The sequence below is a fragment of the Halichoerus grypus genome, chromosome 11 (assembly GCF_964656455.1).
Source record: "Halichoerus grypus chromosome 11, mHalGry1.hap1.1, whole genome shotgun sequence".
NCBI lineage: Eukaryota > Metazoa > Chordata > Mammalia > Carnivora > Phocidae > Halichoerus > Halichoerus grypus.
This window is the reverse complement of record NC_135722.1, coordinates 66,618,863-66,645,188: the sequence shown is the minus strand read 5'-3', so window position 1 is coordinate 66,645,188 and position 26,326 is coordinate 66,618,863.

Sequence of the window (26,326 nt, the reverse complement as noted above, 5' to 3'; positions counted from 1 at the left end):
TGAGGTTACTCTCTGAGGCAGAGACAGTCTAGATGAATTCCTACTTGGATGGTGACAAGCAAGTAATCGGTCTTCATTATGTTAAAGCACTGAGATTTTTTGGCTTGTTTACTGCAACAGCTAGTGTTAATGACCTTGATTTTATTTATTTATTTTTTTAAAGATTTTATTTATTTATTTGACAGAGAGAGAGAGAAAGAGATCACAAGCAGGCAGACAGGCAGGCAGAGGGAGAGGGAGAAGCAGGCTCCCTGCTGAGCACAGAGCCCGATGCGAGGCTCGATCCCAGGACTCTGGGATCATGACCTGAGCCGAAGGCAGACGCCCAACTGACTGAGCCACCCAGGCGCCCCATGACCTTGATTTTATAGTGTCATTAAGTTTCATACTTTATGTCTGTATTTAGTTGTGGTTTTGAAAGGAGTTTTTATTTTTAAACTAATTTGTTAATCTATCAAAAGATATTAAAAATCTGTCTTAAAGTTGATGTGTGGTTTAATCTATTATCTGAAAGAACAATATAAGTTTTTAGATGGCTTTAATATCTGTTGCTTTCAACAGAATTCAGTTTGTAAGTTGACATGTTACAAAGTTTAAACAAATATTACTAAATTAGATTAATTTAGAAGTAAATAATGAGATGAGATTCAGTAGTAGGTCCTGAAAACTCCACTTGGAATATCATTGTTAAACACAAATCTGGTCATGTCCTTCTTGTGGAGCATAGGGCCTTTTGCCTTATAGGTAAATTTCAAACTCAATTTGGGGTGGTCTGGCCTGTGCCAGTCTCCCTCCACTCTGCTTCCTTGTCTCCAGGCTCCAGTTACATTAAACTTCCTCAGTTCCCAAAATACTCAATGTTCTCTTTTCTCTAAATCTTATAGATACTGTCTCTCCCTGCTTTCTTCTTCCCCTTCTTCCTTTACATACCACCTTAAATATGTCATTTTTCTGGCTAGCCTTCCATGACAAAGCCAAGGTTAGGCACCCTTCCTTTGTGCTCCTATAAACACTGTGTCCCTTATATTGATACACTTTCTGTAATATTGTAGCACTTTTCACTTATATGTATACCCCACTGGATGGTGAACTTCTGGAAAACAGGGAAAATAGCTATTCCCAGCACTTGGCAACCTGCCTGGTACATAGTCAACTCAGAGTAAATATTTGTGAAATATTGAATGTGTGAATAAGTGAATGAATGATGAATGAGTGTGAATAATGCCCCAATCTACAAACTTTATGGTCTTACTTTTTTTACTCAGGTACAGATCCTAGTCAATTAACAAGCTAACTATATCAGCGTCCCAGTCCTGCCTTTTAGACTTGATAGTTTTACATTACAGTCACTTACATTGCATTTGAGGTATTTAAAATAGCTCTAGGGGCACCTGGCTGGTTCAATCTATAGAGCATGCAACTCTTGATCTCAGGGTCATGATTTCAAACCCCATGTTGGGTATTGAGCCTACTTAAAAAAAAAAAAAAAAAAACATTAAAAAAAATTTTAGACTTACTTATGCATATTTATGTCTATATAAATTCATGCCAAATTATCAGTATAAAAAATTAATACAAATTGATATTAAGGACAATCATTGGAAGTTGTTAATAAGTGTCAGGGTAGCTAATTTAAACATATACAAATTTCTGGGCACCTGGGTGGCTCAGTCAGCTATGCATCTGCCTTTGGCTCAGGTGTTGATCCCGGAGTCATGGAATCGAGCCCCAGGTCAGGCTCCCTCCTCAGCGGGGAGTCTGCTTCTCCCTCCCCCTCTGCCCCTCTCCATTGCTCGTGCTCTCTCTCTCTCTTTCTCTCAAAATAAATAAAATCTTTTTTAAAAAGTTTCTCAAAAAATATACACAAATTTCTTTAGAAACTGAATGTGAAAAACCCCCAAACTCTAGAATTGCTGTTAAAAAAAAGAATCCAAAAAAGTTGGTACCCAATTAGAAATATATGAAGTATGATGTTATCAGTTACTACACAGATAAAAATTTCTCTCTTTCAACATATATCTTTTGAGTGACTAATATGTTATGCATTGCTGTAGGCACTTGGGATACATAATTGAACAATGTTAACTTCCTGAATGCTTTAATAAATAGGAAAAAATGGAGCCTAGAACACATACACACACACACGTTTATGCATATATGTAAAATACTAATTAGTATGTTTTAGATAAGCCTATTTCTGAAACCAATACCAAAAGATTTTAGGATTATTTAAAGTGAGATATTAAAGTTACTGTGAAAAAAACTAAATGATGGTAGGATTTGGGAGGAAAGGGGGAATTGTGCTTTGAATTTCCTTAAATGTAATAAACAAATACAATTGACCTTCAAGAATAATATACCTGGCCCGTATGGTAGACTGTGTTATTGTTCAGAAACCTTTGCTGTGCCTCCCTATTCTATTGGCCTCATGCCAGGCCTTAGCTTTGCCTTGACTAATAAAATAAGAGTGGAAATGATTTATGTTTACTTATGAGCAGAAGTTTTGAGTCAGAACATAGTGTCCTATATTCTCTTTTCTTCTCTGCTCTGACAACCAGCAGATCTGATAGATGCTTCTTCCTCACCCTAACGTCTTGAAATAAAAATGACCTATAAGACGAGCCATTGCCAACCCTTGTTTGACATGTAACATGAGCAAGAAAAAAAAATGTTGAAAGCCATTGAAATTTTATTACGGCAACATAACCTCACCCAGTGGTTGTCCAACTTGAGCATGCATTAGAATCACGTGAAGATTCTGTTAAAAGGCGATTGTACAGGTTTTACACTGTTGGGCCCCTTAGAGTTTCTGAATTCAGTAGGTCTGGGGTGGGGACCAAGAATTTGCATTTCTAACAAGTTACCATCAGATGCTGAGGTGCTTCAGAGCCCGCACTTTGAGAACTCACCTTTCCTGATACAGCCCGTGAATTCATATTCCTGGATACTCTAATTACTTAATAAATATTACAGCAACAAAATGCGGAATATTTCCCAACTTCATTAATAAAGAAGTAAACTCTGTAAAATGCTCCTTTGATTTGTGGAATATGGACACACAAAATGTCGTAAGAAACCCTAAATTTGGTAGAGTGGATTAGATAACCATGGAAATGACTATCATATTAGTCAGATTCAAATAAAAGGTGCTAAAAATATACAAAGAGCAAAGGGAATTTGAGAAAGAAACAGTCACATCTGATTGTGGGAGAAAATGCCATCCTGATGGACTTAGTAGGAATTCTCTCAAAAAAGGAGGGTAGTTAAAGAGGTCATTGCATATGGAAGGACCACGGATGACCAAAATGAGAGAGGTGAGAAAGTGTGAAATGCATCTGAACGTAACACTAATAGAGTTCGCTACTGAGAGACAGATAAAGGAGAGTCTCTTTCAGAAGTCCAGTTTCTAACTTGGTCTGTAATGAAACACAGTGAAGCTTCAGTTCAGTACTGTTTTTTGTATTCATGTTTACATTGAGGTGCTTTGGGAGTTTTTGTTGCTAAAGGTGGCAAATTAATACCAAGGGTAGGCCTTATGATTGTCCAGGAAGTCCTGGAGAGACTGCTGTGAATAATAGCTATTGTCGAAGAGGAAGTGGGTGAGAGAGGCCAGCATGGAGTCTTGACCAAAGGACACTCCCCAGTACGTCAGGTTTAGCTAGGAGACATGTGGAAGTGAGGAAATGGAAATTGGTTCCATGCGCTTCAGTCCTGTGTAAAGTCTTTGCATAGAACTAGTTGGAAGAGCATTGCTCTCTGTGTTCACATGTTTTGTGGTTTCTTTTCTATGGCCCAAGGTCCCACTGCTTCTCTGTGGTATTTCTCCTCCACAGGGAGACCTCAGCAGGCAGAAAGGGAGTTGACTGGGATGTAGAATGATTTTAGTGTTGTGTGAGGGTGTCTAGGAACAAACTGTTTTCAGGGAGATCACTTAACCTCTTTGGGCCTTGGTTTCTTAATTTGTAAAATATAATTCTCTCGGGTTCCAGTATTCCATTTTTCTAATACTTTCGGCCAACAAAATTCCGGTATGTGTTAACTTGCCCAATTTCTATTATACATACCACAAATTAAGTTCATAATCTTTGAGATGCATGAAGTATGCTGCAGTATTTGAAATAAATGTATTTCTTTTAGAGTTAGGATACTCTGTAGTGCTCAATCAGAAAATAGTTTTCTAAAAGCTTCCAAAATTTTGTTTTTACTCCATTACCTATAGATGGCGTATTTTATTTTTAGATTTGAACTTTGATACTGAATAAGCATAAACTTATGAAAAAGCATGGCCTAATGTTATAGTTTCAAATAGCTGCTTATTTTGTTCAGTATGAAAACCAATTGCCATTATTATTTTAATGACATAGATACCAACATGCATTTGAAAACAAATTAAGGTTGATTCAAAGATTCTGTATAATTGAAAACATTTGTTTTAATCTTTTACAACCATTATGGGAGGGAGAAAAAATGAAAATACTTGCCAGTCTTGAAGTCTTTAAAAAATGGATTGGTTCAGAATTGTGGTTATAATTCTGTTTAATGTAAATAATTTGTGGCTATTGCAATGCCATGATCTTAAGGAACTTGCAAAGTTTTTCCTTGGATTTACATAAAACACCATTTTGATCTTAAATTTGGCTTTTGCCTCTAGTTAATTTGTCAGGTCTAAACACATGCCATTTCCTCAGCAACTGCAAACAGGCCTTTCATGTTAGGTCCAATACAACTCAAATCTACTCCTTTTACAAGTATTTTAAAGCTTGACTAGTATTGCTATTACTGTTTCATTTTGGGAGGGAAATTCATCCTAATTAGCATTTCTTTTAGAAACATTCTGTAGGTGATTCTTGGTTCATATTTAGGACACACCAGAAAAAGTGCACAATAATCATCTGGGGACTTACAAACACACTTGATTACCCGTAACTGCTGCCTGCTTCAGTAACGTCCCTTAGGTTCTTGAGAACAAAGCTAAACACCAATGTTCCATTCCATATGAAATAAAGTACTGTAAAATATTTGCCAGAATCAAAAATAACATTTTTGATGCTCTTGGAGAATTCACTTATATTTAAAGAAATCCAATTGAAAATTAGTTTGAAGATATATAATGTGTTCATGAAGCAAAGAAAATAATCGTCCTCAAATTTCTTGATTTGTTGCTATTCCGACTTCAGATTTTTGTATGAGGTTCTTAAGATAGGAACATAACATTAGTTATTTTGCTTTCTCATATACAGTGCCATATGCAGACTGAAACTGAGCTCTCTCAGTCTATTAGTCAAATAATATTAGATCTAAGAGAAAAAGTCTCTTGTGTGTATTAAGCAATGAATGTATTTTAATTGAGCACCCCAAGTTCTGAGTAGTAAATTGAAATTGTTGATTTAAGCTATTGGAGCATGCTATGTGATTAAGACAGTGAAGTGTTTTTTTTTGTTTGTTTGTTTGTTTGTTTAAACAAAACGAAAACAAAAGGCTGGAATTAATTCCATGTCGATCTTTTTTTGTTATTCTTATGATAAACAGGTGTCAACCAAAATTCTATAGTTGATCAAGTTTCAGTTACTAATTTATAACTGAGTACTTAGATGAGTTTCTACACTTGAAAATGGATTAGGAAAATTAATTAGAAAAAGTGGTTTATTCTTTTATGTGAGTTTTCAAAACAAAATAAGAAAAATTTAACTTTAAGTTGAGTTCAACAAAGATGATGCAGATGGCCTCAAGAGCAGCCTAATCCCAGAACTTGCACATCCCTTGTGGAAACATTGACATTTTCATTAACATTAGGAAACCACCAAATACATTAATCCTGTCCAACTCTGCTGAATGGGCTAGACTTGGCATATATCTAGCCAGAAAAGGGAGCCAGAGAAATAAGAATATACCAGGGCTGCTCAGTCTCTAACATAAATATATTAATCAACTTATGGATATACTATAACCTTCCTTTTTTAGAAGTCAACTAGATTCAGGAATATGTCATTTTCAATGCTGTATTGGTTTAGGATATATGATTTTAAGATCTTCCAATGCTGTATTAAAACTTTTTTTTTTTTTGAGAGAGAGAGAGAGAACGCATGCGAGTGTGCATGAGCAGGGGCGGGGGTGGGGTGGCTGGGAGGGGCAGAGGGCCAGAGAGAATTTTAAGCAGGCTCCATGCCCAGCGAGAAGCCTGCCCGCAGGCCTTGATCTCACAACCCTGATGACCCAAGCTGAAATCAAGAGTTGGATGCTTAACCCACTGAGCCACCCAGGGTGCCCAAGTGTATTAAAACATTTCAGTAAAATCATGGACTTTTTCTTTCATTTAAAAAAAAAAACTATATAAAATTGCATGAGTTTTCTTTATAATAAATACAACAATGAGTCACAAATTTGAAGCATTTAAATAGGCATTCTGGTTCCTTTTTTAACTTTCACATTAAACTTTTCAGTCATATTCACTCCAAATATATTTATGTTTTTAATACCAGTAATAATTAGACAAATCAAAACTTTGATTTTGATTCAGCTATTATCTGTAACTATTATTTATAATTAACTTTCTATGTCATTCTTTTTATACCTTCTATATGCCTGAACTTTAAGCATTTTCTGTTTTAAATAATTTTGTTCACATATAATAATGTAACTTGTTTTTGATACTGAGTGACTTAGGTGATTACAATATAATCAACAGAATAGAATATTTTAAGGCTTATCAATGTACTCAACTATTTTAAATCTAATTCATCTCTATTTATTGCCAGTCTTTTAGCATCGTTAATTATGGTTTTGCATGTACTGCTTTTCTCAAATCAAATAATTTAAGAAGATAAATGAAGAAAAAGACTGGACAAAGAAATTTGAAGCTGAATTATAAATATAAAGCACGGTAGAGTAATTAAATTCTTGAGAAGCACTACTGATACAAGAAATTTTGTGTCATAACTTGTAGTCAAGGTTATAACTTTTAGTCAAGGTTATTTTTATTCTTATGAGAAACAAACACAGAGCTTTGCATATACCTTTTTTTTAATGGTCAGAGATGGCATATAATTTATCTTTCCCTTCCTCAAGAAATAAGCAATACAGTGTTTTCTGTGTATTAGCTGCCCGATAAAGAAATGACTGTTGAGCGAATAAAGATAGATGATGTAATATTTAATCAATATTTGAGTTTCCTTTTAATCAATTCAGTGATTAAAAATGGACAGAACTCTGAAATTGATACTTAATGCATGTTTCTTTCTTTCTTTCTTTTTTTAATCCTTGTAGTCACCTAATTATCCATGTTGATTGGGGATATAGTTTCTGAAAATTTTAATCTAAACTATCTACTTTAGTTAGTAATTTTACAAAACTTTTACAACAGTGAAGTTGACTACTTTGAGTTTACATTCTCTGCCATTGTGGGGGTGAAATAGAGATGAATAATTTGCACTGTTTAATCTGTTCCTAAGTACTCAAGTATTGATGTTTTAAATGAAACTACACAATATATAAATATATACTTGTAAAAAATTTTTTAGTAATATATAAATAGAGAGTAAAAGGTTATGTTCTTTTCATGCATCTTAACCCATTCGACTTCATTAGGTAGCCTACTATCAAGGGTTTCAGATATTTCTTTTTGACCACTTTTTCATATGTATATAAACAACATTTTTACGTTTTCTCATTAATTATATTTCAGCATTGATATTTAATATAGATAATAATGTAACATTTAATCATTATTGAGATTATATCTATAGAATTCCTTCTTTTATTTGATGGTGTTTCTTATCAGGTCTTTCTATAGCAGACTAATCCAATAGTTGGTCTTGTAATCTTAAAGTTAAAAAAGAAAAGGTTCCCTTTGAACCTTTGCAGGAATAAGTTCCACATCAGTAAGTATTACAAAACAATAAGCAAATGTAATAATATTAGTAGCAGGCCAGTAATCTCAAGGCAAATTCAGGGGGGTTTTTTGTATGGTTTTTAAAAAATTTTTTTATTCTCGATGGTGAGATCAATTTTTTGTTTATGTTACTAGTGACAGAATAATTCATTCTATTTTTCTATTGTGATTTCTAATAACACTAGCAGTAAATAAAATGATAAAATAATTGGTAGAATTTCAGAATTAGAAGACATTCAGTCAGTCAATTATGAAGGTAATTTACTTCCAGGCTCTTGTTTAACAGACAACAAAATTGAACCCTAAAGTTAAATGATTTACTCCAGGTTGGTAGTGAAGTTATGACTGTGAATCATTCAAATCAAGAGTCTTTTCCACTGTAGCATGCACTGCCTTCAAGAAATATTTTAAAGATTTATTGAGTACTACATCTTTTATATTCCATTATGTTTACCAAATAAAAAAAGTGGGAAACAAAATAGTTTTCATTGTTTTCAGCTTAATAGAGACCATAATGATATAGCACATGTACATATCAGATTTTATGTTGGTGTCAAATGGTGGGGTGTTCTTAAAGATTTCATAACTGTATAGAATGATAGGAATGAACATCAGCTGTAATTAAAAGTCTAATATGACGATATTTACTTGTGGGAATTTAATGCAATGTAGCTAAGATTAACAACATTTCAAATGTCAGTAAATGTGTTTTTAAGGGAAAACATGCAAAAAATGATAAATCACCTCACAGAGCTACAAACTCTTCAAAAAATGGTTTACTAGTGACATCTGCTGGTGTAATTTGGTAATAAAAATAAAAGTATCTCCTGGAAATAATTTCATGGAAATTAAGCGTGAGACAAAGAATCTTTGTGGGCAAATTGTTTTGTTTTTTTTTAACTATCATTTACACTTACAATTTAAAAAAAAAATTGTGTTTGTGGGTTCCCCCTCTCATTGGCATTTGACCAAGTATATTATTCTAATAACAGTATGAAACTTTATACTTTCTTCTCCACAGTGTATAATTCCAGCCTGAACCTCTCTAATAAGTTGTGTATCACCTAAGTTGTTTGATATGGTGCTGCACTTTTTCCTCCTCCTCTTTCCTGAACCTTGCACATAACCTTGCAAATGTAGAGATTCAGTAACTACGATTGACTCTTACTAGATATTTATGCCATTTATAGGCTAACTAATAGAAAAGTCTGTGTGTACATGAGTTATAGGCATTATATTTATGCACGCTCAAAAATAAAAATGAGACTTTGTATTAGAGAACAATTTCTTTAGGAAGAGAAATGACTTTGTTTTTTGTTTTTTTCCTATGGAACAGATTTTCTGCACTATAAGATAATAGAGAAATAAAATACACTCAGTCCCTGGGTATTTTCTCTATTGGCACTTATTTCCTAGATGATTGTACTGTGGATTTAAGTTCTACTTATAGATGAATCACCCCTCTTCCTTGACCCCCAAACCTGTACAGCAGCCACTTGTTTCATTAACATTTCCATTTGTAGGTAACAGTCATCTCAAACTTACCATGTCCGAAATAAAACTGATTTTCTCCTCAAACCTGTTCTTCCCGTAGTCTTCCTCACTTCAGTAAACAGACGTTTTATCCTTTTGCTTGCTCAAATCAAAAATATTTTAATAATTTGTAAATTTTCTCTTTCTCTTGTACCATCAAGGAATTCCACCAACTCTATTTTTGAAATACCTTTGGAGTCTTACCACTTTTCTCTACCTCTACCACTTAATGACCTAGTCAAGCCACAATCGTCTTTCCCCTCCTAATTCACCTCTTTGCTGGTTTTTTTTTTTTTTAAAGATTTTATTCATTTGAGAGACAGAGAGAGACAGAGCACAAACAGAGGGAGAGGCAGAGGGAGAGGGAGAAGCAGACTCCCCGCTGAGCTGGGAGCTGGGGCTCCATCCCAGGACCTGAGATCATGACCTGAGCTGAAGGCAGACGCTTAACCGCCTGAGCCACCCAGGCACCCCTCGCCTCTTTGCTGTTAACCTTGCCTTCCTGTGGTTTGTTTTCCAATGAGCAACCAAAGATTATCTTAAAATTTAAGACAGGTCTTTGTCACTCTTCTGCTGAGGTTTTGTTTTGGTTTTTTTTTTTTACCATGCCTAAAGGGCCCTACCAAGAACTTTGGACCACTCCTTCCCTCCTCCACTGTGACTGTGACCTCCTTTCCTACCACGGCTTCCCTCCCCTCTTTTGTTCCAGCTACAGTAATCTACTTTGCTGTTCTCCTTCAGTGCCACGAAAACTCCTAGTCAGGAGCTTTGTGCTTGCTCTTCCTTCAATCAGATACTCTTCCCTCCATCCTGTAAGGCTTCTGATCACATCATCAAATTTCACCTTCTTGGAGAGGCCCTTCTGGATTACACTACCTAAGATAAGAAGGCCCGACCACATCTGTTTCTCCTCTTCCCCCGCGTCGTGTTTTGCCATAGCACTTATCACCACCAGATATATTTACTTGTTTTCCTCGTACCTTTCCCTGGCCCAGAATGTCACCTGTATGGAAACAGAGATTCTGTATTGTCCGCTGTTACCTCCTTAGATCTGAAACTAGTGCTTACACATAGTAGGCATTCAGTCAGTATTTGTTGAGGAAATCAGTGAGCCTTAAGACGTGAATGTAGAAAGTAATTTGATTTGCATTATAATAACTGGATCTGTTAAATAGTGAGGCCCCTTCTAATGGGGTCTGTTCTGTATAAATCTTTCTGTGCATACCATACTTTTTACATTTAACTCAGATTACGATAGTGTTTCATAGTTAGGCTAAGGCTCAGACAATACTCTTGGTATCAAAATGCAGGGCGATATTATTATTTTAAAGATTCTTTTTAGGGGAATAATTACTTTTTTGTTCTTTTGACATAGACATCTGACCCTCAATTACATTAACAGACCTTATACACATGAATGGAAAGAAGAATAGCCCCTTTTGAATTCAGGCTAAGACTTTATCAATATGAAGTGCTTCCCACAGGGTTCTGCTGAAAGAACCAAACTTCCATCATAATGAAATTGCAAATTCATTTGTACATGCCCTTTTTTATTTGAAAGCTACTTTTTGATGTTTGGTCTGCAATTAGATTTATTGTTTAAGGTCACAAATATGCAATCCTGACTAGACCAAGTTGTCAGAATCCTTTATCTATTCAGCATTGCACAAAGATAAATGGCTATCTCTTAACAATAGCATACCAAAGCCAAAATTTGTTCCCACTTGTATATAATCTTTAATCAATCTGCTGCTTTCTGTTTTCCAGTCAGTAGACGCCTAGCCTAACCCGCTCACCACCCCACCTATCTAGAAATTGCCCAATTATGGGTTTTAAATTACTGAGAAACACTTCAGATGGAAAAAAGATAAGTTTAAGAATGTTAATGCTATAATTTTCTCATGCATATTTTTAGCTTAACATATGAATTCTTTTGCCTTTACCCTCATTCTGTGTGGGGTGAGTAATTATGTAGTATGTTAGCTAAATTCTGTGATTACATTTCTCACTGTTAACATGATCACAAAGTAGATCATGTTTCTTAATTAAAATGAATTCTTAAGTGTTTTAAAAGATCTATGCACACGAATTAAATTCTTTTCTGAGATTCTGTGTGTCCCCCAGTAAAAATATTTACATTTAGACTTGTTCAGAAGGACTTCTTATATTTTTATGCATTTCCTTTGTGACCTTTCATATAAAAGGTATACTGAGAGAGTTGCCCAATTAGATTTGAGGCTGTACTTTTTATCCAAGAATATCCAGTGTCTAAAATTAACATACATTTGAGCATCATTGTATCACCAATCTCTATAGTTTCTCCAAAGGATTCTGATACTAGATATACAACAATTCTTTAGTAACTTGATCATACTTATAAAGCAGGCCATTAAGACTAGTATAGTAATGTCCCCATTTTAAAATCTTGTTTAAATATTTTTTGCAGATCTGAGAATCTTTTTTTAATTGTCATGCAGTTTGAACCTTCCCCCAGTTAAAAGGAATACACTATTTCAGAAGGAGGTATAAGAGAAAACCACCGTTTTTAAGTCAGAGGAACTTTTTTTTCCTGAATTCCGACTATTATTTATTTTGTGACCTCTTGGAAGTTGCCCGTTTTGGGGGAGGGGGCCTCTGCCCAGCTATAGAATAGAGAAATACTTATTCATAGAGGTGTGATATAATTAAATGAGACAACACATATAAAGTGCCCAAAACAATGCCCAGCAATAGTAAATACTCAATAAATATTATTTGAACTCCTGCCTCTGTGCCCTCCCCTTACCCCCACTCTGTTCCCGTTGCTATGTTATCCATTCTGATTGGGCTTACTCAAAAGTTAAAACTGTTGAACTAAACTTGAAGCCTTTTTGTGCCTGCCAGCTCTACATTGCTCTGCATTCACTGAATTAATAAGTAGGGAGAAGTCAGGACCTTGAATTGATCTATTCATAATACCCAGCAGGTGTATGTGGCCTTTTCTTCTCAACAATTTGCTCCCCCAGGGATTGGGTAAAATGAATATTCCACTCTGAGCCTTCATTTTAAGTCCACATGGAGCCCTTAGAAGATATACTTAAATCTCTCTTCCACCTGCAAATAGGAGAGTTGAGCCTTAAATTATGTTAATTTGACATAGGAAATTTTAATCATCCTGTGTAAGATGGCTTGCTTGTTTGTTGCATTTGTACTGCTCAGATCACTGTCCTAAAAGTTTCACCTTTTAAAAGTAATCTGTTTCAGGGGCGCCTGGGTGGCTCAGTCGTTAAGCATCTGCCTTCGGCTCAGGTCGATCCCAGGGTCCTGGGATTGAGCCCCACATCGGGCTCCCTGCTCGGCGGGAAGCCTGCTTCTCCCTCTCCCTCTCCCCCTGCTTGTGTTCCCTCTGTCGCTGTCTCTCTCTCTCTGTCAAATAAATAAATAAAATCTTTAAAAAAATAAAAAAATTTAAAAATAAAAGTCATCTGTTTCAGAATAAATTTTAATAGCTACTTAATATACTACTTTATATCTCAAAAATTGTTACTTTATCATAATTTTTATTGTTTTAGGTGCAAAGATGGTTTGAAAGGATTTACATTCTCTGCTCTTAGGTAAGTAGTTTATTTACCTTATGTTAAGAGAGAATTTGCAAGTTAACTTTTTCAAAAAGTAATATTATTGCGCATAATTACAATAGATGTTTATCGACTCAGTTTTCTAGCCCAAAATAATTGCAGGAGTCACAGTCACTTTTACGATATTTTATTAAAAGAGTCTAATTTATTGGATTTCTTTCCCCCTAAAAATCAGTCAATCAACAACTCTTTTTGGAGGTGCCTGGGTGGCTCAGTCGTTCAGCGTCTGCCTTCGGCTCAGGTCGTGATCCCAGGGTTCTGGGATCAAGCCCCACATCGGGCTCCCTGCTCAGCGGGAAGCCTGCTTCTCCCTCTCCCACTCCCCCTGCTTGTGTTCCCTCTCTCACTGTGTCTCTCTCTGTCAAATGAATAAGTGAAATCTTTGGAAAAAAAAAAAAATCAACAACTGCTTTTGGGACCTATTGTGTGCCTCATATCACTGGGTGTTAGGAAAGAATTAGAAGAACTCTCTCTTCAAGGAGCATTGGAAAAACAAAGCTACATGTGAATAATTACTGCAAAATTAAATACTGAATTGTGTGGTACCACATTATGGGCTTCATTAGGACAGGGCTCATGTCAGACACATTTTGAATCATAAGCTTCACTAGAGTCACTAGAATCTGCTTTTCACCCTGTATGCCATCTCTTGCCATAGTTATTGGCCGATAGTAGTAGATAGTGTAGAAAAGTTGGTTGGCAGCACTTCCATTGTATTTTACAGTTCACCAAGCATTTTCACATAGATTAGAAAATTTTCACAGCAGTTCTGTGAGATGGGTATTTTTATGCCCATGTGACATGAGGCTTAGAATACTTAACTAATTTAATGTCACACAGTGACTGCATATACTTACTTGAAACCTAATGCTCTTCCAGTTTGTATTATAAATGTTGCCTCTTTTATTCTCCTAAGTACATATAGTAGATGCTTAGTGAAGATTAGGTGTGGAGTATTTATTATAAATATAGGAGGGAAAAATTAGGGTAGCCTTCGGTATGCTAGAAGATTTCATATGACTGTCTTTTTTAGGTTATTTTGAGGATCAAATGAGTTAATGCATGAAAAGTGTTTAGAACTGTGCATGGCACATAGTGCTCAAGAAATGTTGGCTATTACTGTTATTATTATTCTTATGGGGGTAAGCCTTAAACTGCACTTGAAGGATAGCTTTAGAGAACTAGAAGGGAAGAGGAGGAACCTTCTGGGTAGAAGTGAATAATGTTAGCAAAAGTATGAAAATTATAAACATGAAATATGAGGTAAGAGTGGGAAAATCAACTTAATTGGTATGAAAAGCTTATTTTAGGGGTCATAAGGTTTTGTGGGGTTTTTTGATTTTTTAAATGATGGTCAGAGCAGGGCCAGATTTTGGAAGACCTAAACAGAAAAAAAAGAAGACAAATTTGAATTTGATAAGATGGGCAGTAGAGAGCCACTAAAGGGTTTTGAGCAGGGTAGTTGACATTGTTTCAGAAAGATTAGTCTGGCCACAGTATTTGGGACAGACATTGTGAAAGAGAGAATCAGAAGGAAGAAAGATGAAGTGATAAGGACTGGGATTTGGCGACAGTGGAGGATTAAAGAGAAAGAGGCAAAGTTGAGACTGGTGTCGAAGGAAATGAAGACCTACTGATTGATATTTTCCTTCTTCCTCTTTCCCTCCAATCCTTGCTACGAGCCAAGTTTTGAAAACCTAAGTACATGAAAAAAGGTGCTATTAACAGAAAATCAGATGGTGTGCAAGGAAGCTAGTTTGGGAGGGGACAAATTGAGTCCCCTGTGTGAATAAGAGTATCTTTGGTTGTGGAAACTCTGTGGTAACAGTAACTAAGTCATAATACACAGCGGTAATTTTTTCATATTATATTTTTCATTGAAAGATCATGAAACATTTCAGAAAATAACTTTTTGTTGTTGTTGCATTGAATGTGAAGACTCTATGTTATGTCAAAAGTTTATAACAAAACCAAAAGTTGGTTTTCCTAAAGAGAAAACTTTGCCTTTTCCCGTGTCTCTCCATAGGCTCCCAGAATCCTTACAGAAACTCAAAATGTATCCGATATTTTTGTGTCTCTTCGTCAAATCCACTCAAAATAAGGGGCTGGATAACTATTTGCACTTAGAATTTACTCTGTATTATAGGAAAATATTCTGGAAAAAAATGGTTATTAATTCTTGCTAAGTTAGTAGAAGTTATGAGAACAGATAGAGTCAAGGATAGAGTCAAAGGCTGGGAACCAGTTCAGGAGCCTTATGGTATACCAAACCTGCATCAACATAGTTTAATACTTAGAAGTGTATAGGCAGCTTAGTGATTAAGAGCCCAGGCTTTAGAGTCAGACAGTTTTTTGGGTCCAAGTAATTGTTTTTGGATGTGGTCAAATGCTTTTTCATGCTAACTCTCACGGAAATGATGGCACCTACTTACTTCGTAGTGTTGCTATGAGGATTAAATGATTTAATCCTCTGTACTGTCCTGTCATATAGTAAATGTTCAGAAAATGCTCATTATTACTATATTTGATCATTCAGTATGTATTAATTAAATTTTTACTATGTGCCAGTCCCTGGGGTGTAATAGCAAAAGATGTATAGAGTCTCACAGACCCACAGTTTAATGGGGGATGCAAACTACTAATAAGGTGCTTCTGCTATTGGGGACTCATTGGGCTTTGATAGCACAAGGGAAGGATTGCTAACTCACTGCAGCTTGGGCGGGGACAGTTTCTCCAAGGAAGTGACCTCTAATCTGAGACGGTCAGTCCTGGCCAAAAGAGAAACAGTGTTATGAACAGTGTGAGAGAGATGATTTTATCTGTTCTAACATAGTTTTTGTCTTGTTTATAAAGAACAGTAGTACAGACCTTGAACTCTCCATGCACACCCATGATTAAGAACCAAATTCTTTTGGAATAACAGCTACTGAGACTGCACAGCTGCCACCTTGTGACAATCTCATTACATGCCCTTTATGATTTAATAAGCTAGATATTTTACCAAGTTTGTCCGAATGAGATGGGATACACTTGTTGATAGTAATAGCTTGTTTCACCTCTCTTTTCTGAGTGTTTACATTTTCTTATTCTATTTGTCATAGGTCCCATGTTCCAGAACCTTAGTGTAGTATTACTGATCCCTTGTTTTTGTCTGCATTTTATGGTATTTTCTGAAAGTTCAGCAGGTAGAGTTCTCTTAAGAAAGCTTAGTTATTCTTTATAAGAGCAATGACTCATAGTGAAGGTACAAACAGCAAAAATGGAAAACTAGTAAAGGATACTGATTGAATGATATCTAATGGTAGCAACTCTTTTTTTCTTTTCTTTTCTTTCTTTTCTTTCACATTGTCTGGGGAAAAAATACTCCAGTTTTGATGAGATAAGAATAGTGTCTTCTCCCAGATATTAGGTTTTTCAGAAGAGAAATAACTAGATTAGAATAATATTGAGTTTAAGGTTTTCTAATGAAATTATGTGAGAATACATAGAATCTTGACCATTTTATGATTCTCAGTCTTTAGTTTCCTCCATTTCCCTGAATATCCCAGACAAACAAAAGTTAAAAGAATTCATGACCACTAAACCAGCCCTACAAGAAATGCTAAGGGGGGCTTTGTAAGAGGAAAACAAAAATCATAAGTAAGAGTAAGAAAAAACAAGAAGTACAAAAACAACAAAAAAATAAGTATATCTATAAAAATCAGTCAAGAGAAGCACAAAATAAAAGGATGTAAAATATGATACCAAATATCTGAAATGTGGAGAGGAGAGGAGTAAAATTAAGCAACCATTAGCTGAACATAGACTGCTATATGCGGAAGATGTTATATATAAACCTAACGGCAACTAAAAGTCAAAAACAGTAATAAATTGAATGAGATCTTGCCATCTGCAACGACGTGGATGGAACTGGAGGGTATTATGCTGAGCGAAATAAGTCAAACAGAGAAAGACATGTATCATATGACCTCACTGATATGAGGAATTCTTAATCTCAGGAAACAAACTGAGGGTTGCTGGAGTGGGGGGTGGGGTGGGAGGGATGGGTGACTGGGTGATGGACAATGGGGAGGGTATGTGTTCTGGTAAGCGCTGTGAATTGTGCAAGACTGTTGAATCTCAGATCTGTACCTCTGAAACCAATAATGCAATATATGTTAAGAAAGAACAAAAGAAGAAGAAGAATGTAGCAGGAGGGGAAGAATGAAGGGGGAGAAATCGGAGGGGGAGGAGAACCATGAGAGACGATGGACTCTGAAAAACAAACTGAGGGTTGTAGAGGGGAGGGGGGTGGGAGGATGGGTTAGCCTGGTGATGGGTATTGAGGAGGGCACGTTCTGCATGGAGCACTGGGTGTTATGCACAAACAATGAATCATGGAACACTATATCTAAAACTACTGATGTAATGTATGGGGATTAACATAACAATAAAAAAATAAAAAAAAACAGTAATAAATTAAAAAAAAAATAAGGAATCCAAATATTTTGCTAAAGAAAGCCAACAAATCATGAAAGAAGAGAGCAAGAGAAGAAAGGAACAGAGAGGAACTATCAAAATAACCATAAGTCAAGTAACAAAATGGCAATAAATACATACATATCAATAATTACTTTGAATGTACATGGACTAAATGCTCCAATCATGGCACATGATGACAGAATGGATAAAAAAGCAAGACCCATCTACATGCTGCCTGCCAGAGACTCATTTCAGACCTAAGGACATATGCAGACTGAAAGTGAAGGGATAGAGAAACATCTATCATGCAAATGGAAGTGAAAAGGTAGCCTGAGTAGCAAGTTATATCGACAAAATAGACTTTCATACAAGGACTGTAAAAAGGGACAAAGGACACTGTATGATCATAAACAATACAATCCAACAAGAAGATATAAAAATTGTAAATATTTATGAATCCAACTTGGGAGCACCCAAATAAATACATAAAGCAGTTAATAACAAACATAAAGAAAATGATCAATAGTAATACAATAATAGTAGGGTACTTCAACACTTCACTTACATCAATAGACAGATCATTCAAACAAAATCAACAAAGAAACAGTGGTTTTGAATGACATATTGGCCCAGATGGATCTAACAGATATAGTCAGAACATTCCATCCTAAGAGAGCAGAATACACATTCTTTTCAAATGTACATGGAGCATTCTCCAGAATAGATCACATATTAGGCCACAAAACAAGTCTCAACAAATTCAGAAAAATTGAAGTTATAAAAATACATCTTTTCTGACCACAATGGTATGAAACTAGAAATCAAGCACAAGAAAAAACATGAAAAGCACATAAATACATGGTGGTTAAATAACATACTACTAAACAATGAATGAGTAAATCAAGAAATCAAAGAGGAAATAAAAAATACATGGAGAGAAATGAAAATGCAAACACAATAGTCCAAAATCTGGGATATAGCAAAAGCTGTTCTAAGAGGGAAGTTTATAGCAATATAGGCCTACCTCAAGAAGCAAGAAAAATCTTAAATAAACAACCAATCTAACCTTACATCTAAAGGAACTAGAGAAAGAACAACAAACAAAGCCACAAGCCAGTAGAAGGTAGGAAATAATAAAGATTAGAGCAGAAATAAAGTAGAAACTAAAAAAACAATAGAACAAATCAGTGAAACCAGGAGCCAGTTCTTTGAAAAATCAACAAAATCATAAGCCTTTAGCCAGATTCATAAAAAGAGAGAGAGGACTCAAGTAAATAAAATTAGAGGGGCGCCTGGGTGGCTCAGTCGTTAAGCGTCTGCCTTCGGCTCAGGTCATGATCCCAGGGTCCTGGGATCGAGCCCCGCATCAGGCTCCCTGCTCGGCGGGAAGCCTGCTTCTCCCTCTCCCATTCCCCCTGCTTGTGTTCCCTCTCTCGCTGTGTCTCTCTCTGTCAAATAAATAAATAAAATCTTAAAAAAAAAAAAAAAAAAAAAAAAAAAAAGTAAATAAAATTAGAAATGAAAGGGGAGAAGTAACAACCGAAGCACAGAAATCAAAAAGATTGTAGGAGAATGTTAACCTATGTCCCAGCAAACAAAAGTCCAGGACCAGATGGTTTCACAAGGGGATTCTACCAAACATTTAAAGAAGAGTTAACACCTGTTCTCAAACTATTCCAAAAAATAGAAAAGGAAAACTTCTTAATTTATTCTATGAAGCCAACATTACCCTGATACCAAAGCTAGATAAAGACACTACAAAAAAAGAGAAATACAGGCCAATATCTCTTTCTGAACATAGATGCAAAAATTTTCAACAAAATACTAGCAAACTGAACCCAACAATACATTAAAAATTCATTCACCAGAATCAAGTGGAATTTATTCCTGGGGTGCAAGGGTGGTTCAGTATTCACAAGTCAATCAATGTGATTCATCACATCAATAAAAGAAGGAATAAAAACCAAATGATCATTTTAATGGATGCAGAAAAAGCATTTTAGAATATAAAACATCCATTCATGATAAAAACCCTCAGCAAAGTGGGATTAGAGGGAACACCTCAACATCATAAAAGCCATAAATGAAAAACCCACAGCTAACATAATATTCAATGGTGAAAAACCGAGAGCATTTCCCCTAAGGTCAGGAACAAGACAAGGATGTCCACTCTCACCACTCATATTTAACGTAGTACTGGAAGTCCTAGCCACAGTGATCAGAAAAGAGGAAGGAAGAAGTAAAACTTTTTCTATGTGCAGATGACATGATACTATATATGGAAAACCTTAAAGACTCCACCAAAAAGCTATTAGAACTGATAAATGAATTCAGTAAGATTGCATGATACCAAATCAACATATAGAAATTCATGGTATTTTTATATACTAATAAGCAACAGAAAGAGAAATTAAGAAAGCAATTCCATTTACAATTGCACCAAAGGTAATAAAATATCTAGGAATAAACTTAACCAAGGAGGTGAAAGACTTGTGTAAAAATATATAAATTATCTTTTATCAATGTTTTATAGTTTATATTTTATATATATATATATATAATATATAGTTTATATATTTATAAACAGTATTTATAAACATTGATAAAAGATGTTGCTGTTTCTACACAAACAAGTGGAAAGATAATCTGTGCTCATGGATTGGAAGAACAAATATTGTAAAAGTGTCCATACTACACAAATGTATACAATCTACAGATTTAATGTTATCCCTATCAAAATACCAACAACATTTTTCACAGAACTGGAACAAAGAATCCTAAAATTTGTATGGAACCACAAAGACCCCGAATAGCCAGAGCAATTTTGAAAAAGAAAAGCAAAGTTGGAGATGTCACAATTCCAGACTTCAACTTATACTACAAAGCTTTAGTAATCAAAACAAGCATGGTACTAGCACAAAAATAGGCACATAGATCAATGGAACAGAATAGAAAACCAGAGGTAAACTCACAATTATATGGTCAGTTAATCTTCGACAAAGCAGGAAAGAATATCCAGTGGGAAAAAGACAGCCTCTTCAACAAATGGTGTTGAGAAAAGTGGACAGCAACATGCAAAAGAATGAAACTGGCCCACTGGCTTACACCATACACAAAGCTAAATTCCAAATGGATTAAGGACCTAAATGTGAGACATAAAACCGTAAAAATCCTAGAAGAGAGCACAGGCAGTAACTTCTCTGATATCGGACATAGCAACTTTTTTCTAGAGATGTCTCCTGAGGCAAGGGAAGCAAAAGCAAAAATAAAACTATTGGGACTACATCAAATAAAAAGCTTCTGCACAGCAAAGGTAATAATCAACAAAACTAAAAGACGGCCTATGGGATGGGAAAAGATATTTGCAAATGACATATCTGATAAAGGGTTAGTATCCAGAATTATAAAGAACTTCTATAACTCGATGCCTGAAAAACAACTAATTCAATTTAAAAATGAGCAGACAAGATGAACGAACATTTCTCCAAAGAAGACATCCAGATGTCCAACGGACACATGAAAAGATACTCACCATCAGTGATCATCAGGGAACTGCAAAGCAAAACTGCAATGAGCTATCACCTCACACCTGGCAGAATGGCTAAAATCAACAACACAGGAAACAACAGGTGTTGGCAAGGATGTGGAGAAATAGGAACCCTCTTGCACTATTTGTGGGAATGCAAACTGATGCAGCCATGCTGGAAAACAGTATGGGGATTCCCCAGAAAGTTGAAAATGGAACTACCCTACAACCTAGTACTCACAGTACTGGGTATTTACCCAAAAAATACAGAAACACTAATTCACAGAGACACTACGTGTACCCTCTGTTTATTGCAGCATTATTTACAATAGCTAAATTATGGAAGCAGCCCAAGTGTCCATCAATAGGATAAAGAAGAGGTTTTATACACACACACACATACACATATACACACAATGGAATATTGAGCCACAAAAAAGAATAAAATCTTGCCATTTGCAACAACATGGATGAGCTAAAGAGTATAATGCTAAGCAAAATAAGCCAGCTAGAGAAGGACAAATACCGTATTATTTTCCTCATATGTGGAATTTAGGAAACAAAACAAATGAGCAAAGGAAAAAAAATGAGAGAGAGAGACAAACGAAGAAATAGACTCTTAACTACAGAGAACACACTGATGGTTACCAGAGGGTAGGTGGGTGGGGGATGGGTGAAATAGGTGAAGGAGATTAATAGTACACTTATCTTGATAAACACTGAATAATGTTGAGTCAGTGTATTATGCACCTGAAACTAATATAACACTGTATGTTAACTATGCTGGAACTAAAATAGAAAACTTAATAGAAGAATTTATTGCATTATTAAAGAAATGGCTGTCAGCATTTTCTTATAAAGGATAAGATTTTATTTAAATTTTGAAAAACATTATTTCAAATGATAAGGTACTCTCCAAAATGTATTTGTATATTAACAGAATCAGGATGGGTTTTTTTTCCTTATTGTCTTTTTCCTTTTATTTTATTTATTTATTTATTTTTTTTTTTTTTTTAAAGATTTTATTTATTTATTTGACAGAGAGAGACACAGCGAGAGAGGGAACACAAGCAGGGGGAGTGGGAGAGGGAGAAGCAGGCTTCCCATGAGCAGGGAGCCCGATGCGGGGCTTGATCCCAGGACCCTGAGATCATGACCTGAGCCGAAGGCAGACGCTTAACGACTGAGCCACCCAGGTGCCCCTTTCCTTTTATTTTTTAAAGGTGAAAATGCCTCACATTGTGCTCTTTTCTTTAGGTTTATTGTAGGGAAGGAAGAAATTCCCACACATTCTTATTCACCAGAAGCAGCATATGCAAAAGTGGAACAAAAGACAGAGGAACATGAAGAAAAGCCAAGAAGATTGAATATAATTGCTCTAATCAGGAAACTTGTGGATTCAGTGTAAGTTTTTTATCTTGATATTTAGCACACTGTGTTACTGTTTTATATGATATTTGTACTTTGCCAAGGTGTTTTATTTTCTTTTCAGTAATGATATACATATATATCATATCTATCTTTTTTTTTTTTTTTTTACCAGAAACAGTGCATAGAGTTTTATAAAAGGCACATAATGGCAAGTCAGTGTTATTTATTATTTTTGTCTGGACTATAGACCAACATATGCCTTTAGAATAGATTTATATGAACTTGTAATAGCTTTCTATGTCAAACTAGACACAGTTGTAGGAGGCTAGAATGGGGAACTTTAGGAAACAGGTTAATATGTGCTAATCAAATATTCCAAATGTGGAAAGGAGAAACAAAAGTTCTGGGGCACATTCAAGAAGATAGAGGAATAATAAGGAGCAAACCTTACATAAATGTTTTTTGTAAGAGTAGAAATTTTCAGGGCTTTGGAAATGGAATAAAACATCTTTATTTGTATATTATACAAAGAAGTCTGAATTTCATACAAATAGTATTTGGTTTTTTTGTTTTTTTTTTTTTTAACTTTGTCCTTTTTTTGTTGTTGTTATGTTAGTCACCATACAATACATCATTAGTTTTTGATGTAGTGATCCACGATCCATTGTTTTCGTATAACATCCAGAGCTCCACGCAATATGTGCCCTCCTTAATACCCATCACTGGGCTATTTCAAGTAGAGGAATTATACTTCTATATAATATTAAAATACATCTATAATTAATAGAAAATTTAGTGATTTAAAATTAGAACATCAGTTAATAAAAATAATCTTTGTAGTGATATTTTAGAGAGTGTTGAATGAATAGCCAATATAGAAAGTTAGGGATCAGTTATGGGAAGCTGAAGCCAATAAATCAGACCTTAGACTCTCATTTCACCCCTGCTGGCTTTGTGACTTTGGGCAAGTGATTTAACCACTCTGGACCCTAAAGTCCTCATCTGTTAACTTGGGTTAATGATCTCTGTTATGGAGTGTTGCGTCCATTAAATGAAATAACATGTGAGTTGCCTCACGTACATGAGCACAGAGTAGGTGCTCAAAATTTTTACTGTATTTAAAGACTTTGTCTTCATTTTAGTATACAGCACATACAGAAGGTAAGAGGGAGGGAAGGAATAACAGATGGCAGGAATAATTGTGGTAGTAAACTTTTTAAAAAAATTTATGTATATCCTTTTTTTTATCATGATAAGTGCACTCCTTAATCCCCATCACCTGTTTCACCCATATCCCTAACTACCTCCCCTCTGATAATCAGCAGTTTGTTCTCTGTAGTTAAGAGTCTGTTTCTTGATTAGTTTCTCTCTTTTTTTTTCCCTTTGCTCATTTGTTTCCTAAATTCCACATATGAGTAATACGGTTGAATATTACTGTGTGTGTGTGTGTGTGTGTGTGTGTGTGTGTGTGTGTGTATACCACCTCTTCTTTATCCATTCATTGATTGAAATGGGCTGCTTCCATAATTTGGCTATTGTAAATAATGTTGCAATAAACATAGAGATGCATATGTCCGTTTGAATTAGTGTTTTGTAATTTTTGGGTAAATAGCCACTAGTGAGATTGGTAATGAACTTCTTAATTCTTAAGCAAGTTCAAAATAGTTACTGATCACCTGAGTGAAGAAAAGAGACAAGGAATCCCTATTCATGGAAATCATGTCACCATGAATCAGAGGGGAATGCGGAGACGGGAATGCAGAGAATGTATTATGTGGGTGAATGATGCCTTGGGTATCAGAACTAATCAGGTCATGGCAGAACTTGTCAGACTTGCCTCCGTGAGTCCACTGCTGTGGAAGCAGATGCAGGGTAATACATAAGCAGAGTAGATAAGACAGGAGATGGGGAGTCCAGGTTTTGAGAAGTTTTAATAACAGACTGAGGGAAGATTAAATGACAGTATAGCTGATACCAGAATTGAACTTCACTAGCAAAGAGAGTTTAACGATTTCTGTGTGGTTCCAGTAGCACTGGCTGAGGAATGCCTTTGAAGAGGACACTTAGAAGTATGAAGAGTGATGGTTTACACATGGCCACCCCTCTCTGATTTACCTCTTTTAGGTCCCAGCTTTAATCCCTCAACTTCACATGGCCAGATATGTCCCATCATCCTGATGACATAAGGGCTACGGGCACCAGGAATCCCTGCCGTCCCCCTTGTCTGTGAAGGGCTACACGTATATGCCAGCTGTGGTGCAGAATTGGATTTCCTAAAGGGTTTTGCTAAACAGTTTGCAAATGGAATTAAAGAGGTGTGGAGCCAGAATATCACTCTACACATTATTGTTACAAACAAGAAACTTAATGTGTTCCAACCATTAATTAATTAACTGCAGTCTGCAAGAATTACAAAGACTACTCATTTTGGAACATGAACACTTCATAGAGAAAGGGGGAGAGCCAGACCCCTGTTAGATATTTTACTTACTTTTTTACGCCTCAATATAGTCCTGGAGTCAGCATACCAAATAATTAAAAATCTATGTGTCTTGAACAGTAGCCCCCCCAGCAGAAACATTTACTAAACACCAGAGGACCAAGTGGTTTGCATTTAAATCACAAATAACCTACTTTTGAATTCCCACATGATCTATTACTCTATTTATTTTAAAAACTGAATTTTGAATTCTAATACCGTATCATGTTTCTTTTCCAGATGTTTTCTCTCAAATATAATTAAGTATAAATTCCTGTAACCTGAGCACTTTCTCATTATGATTGTTGCTCAAGTACTGACTTCATGGGTGACTTATGACCGTTATACTCTACAGTAAGCAACTTAAAGCTTCCAAAAGATTTGGCAGAGTATAGAGATAATATATTACATATTTTTCATATTTAGTCACAAATATTTACCAATGTTTTTTCTGTTCTGCATTTAAGTATTTTGACTGCAGTCACATATTTTATGCACTGTGTCAAATGGTGAACTGAAAAGAAAAAAAAATCTGTTATCTTTGCTTTTTTATGTCCTAAGAAACCAAAAGATGCATGCATTTAGAAACAAGTAGGTAATGTTTTCTGCTTTTTTGGTTAGAGAGTGTTAAGCACATCTACACACATACACATCATTTATTATTTTTGTCTTATTTCAGATGTAAGCATGGACCAAGGCATAGGTGTTGCAAACACTATGAAGATAATTGCATCTCTTATTGCATTAAAGTAAGTATATAAAAGTATCACTGTTAGCCATGGGGAATATACATAGAAATAACTTTTTAAAGATTGTATTTATTTGAGAGAGAGAAAAAACATGAGTGGGGGGAGGGGCAGAGGGAGAGGGACAAGTAGACTCCCCACTGAGCACAGAGCCAGATGCTGGGCTTAATCCAGGACCTGAGATCATGATCTGAGCCAAAGTCAGACACTCAACTGGCTGAGCCACCCAGGCGTGCCCCATATAGAAATAACTTTTGAATTAAAGCATGATTTCAAAGTAAATGGAAAAATAGACAGTAATTGCTATCATTCTTTGCATTTGACTTGAAGAATGAGAAATTTGTGAAAAATAGATAACAATTTAGCTTTTAGTATTCATTTACCAGATCCTTGGTTAATTAATTTTAAAATTCGCTTATTTAAAAGTTAGTGAAGGGGTGCCTCTGTGACTCAGTCGGTTAAGTGTCTGCCTTCAGCTCAGGCCATGATCCCAGGGTCCTGGGATCAAGCCCCGTTTCGGGCTCCCTGCTCAGGGGGAGTCTGCTTCTTGCCCTTCCTCTCCCTCTGCCCCCTCCCCTGCTCATGTTCTCTCTTTCTGTCTCAAATAAATAAAATTGTATAAAAAAATCAGTGTAAAACTTTTAAAGTAGAAGAGAAGGTGAAGCAACAACAGCAAAAAAGACAGAAAAATAAAGTTATTAAAAT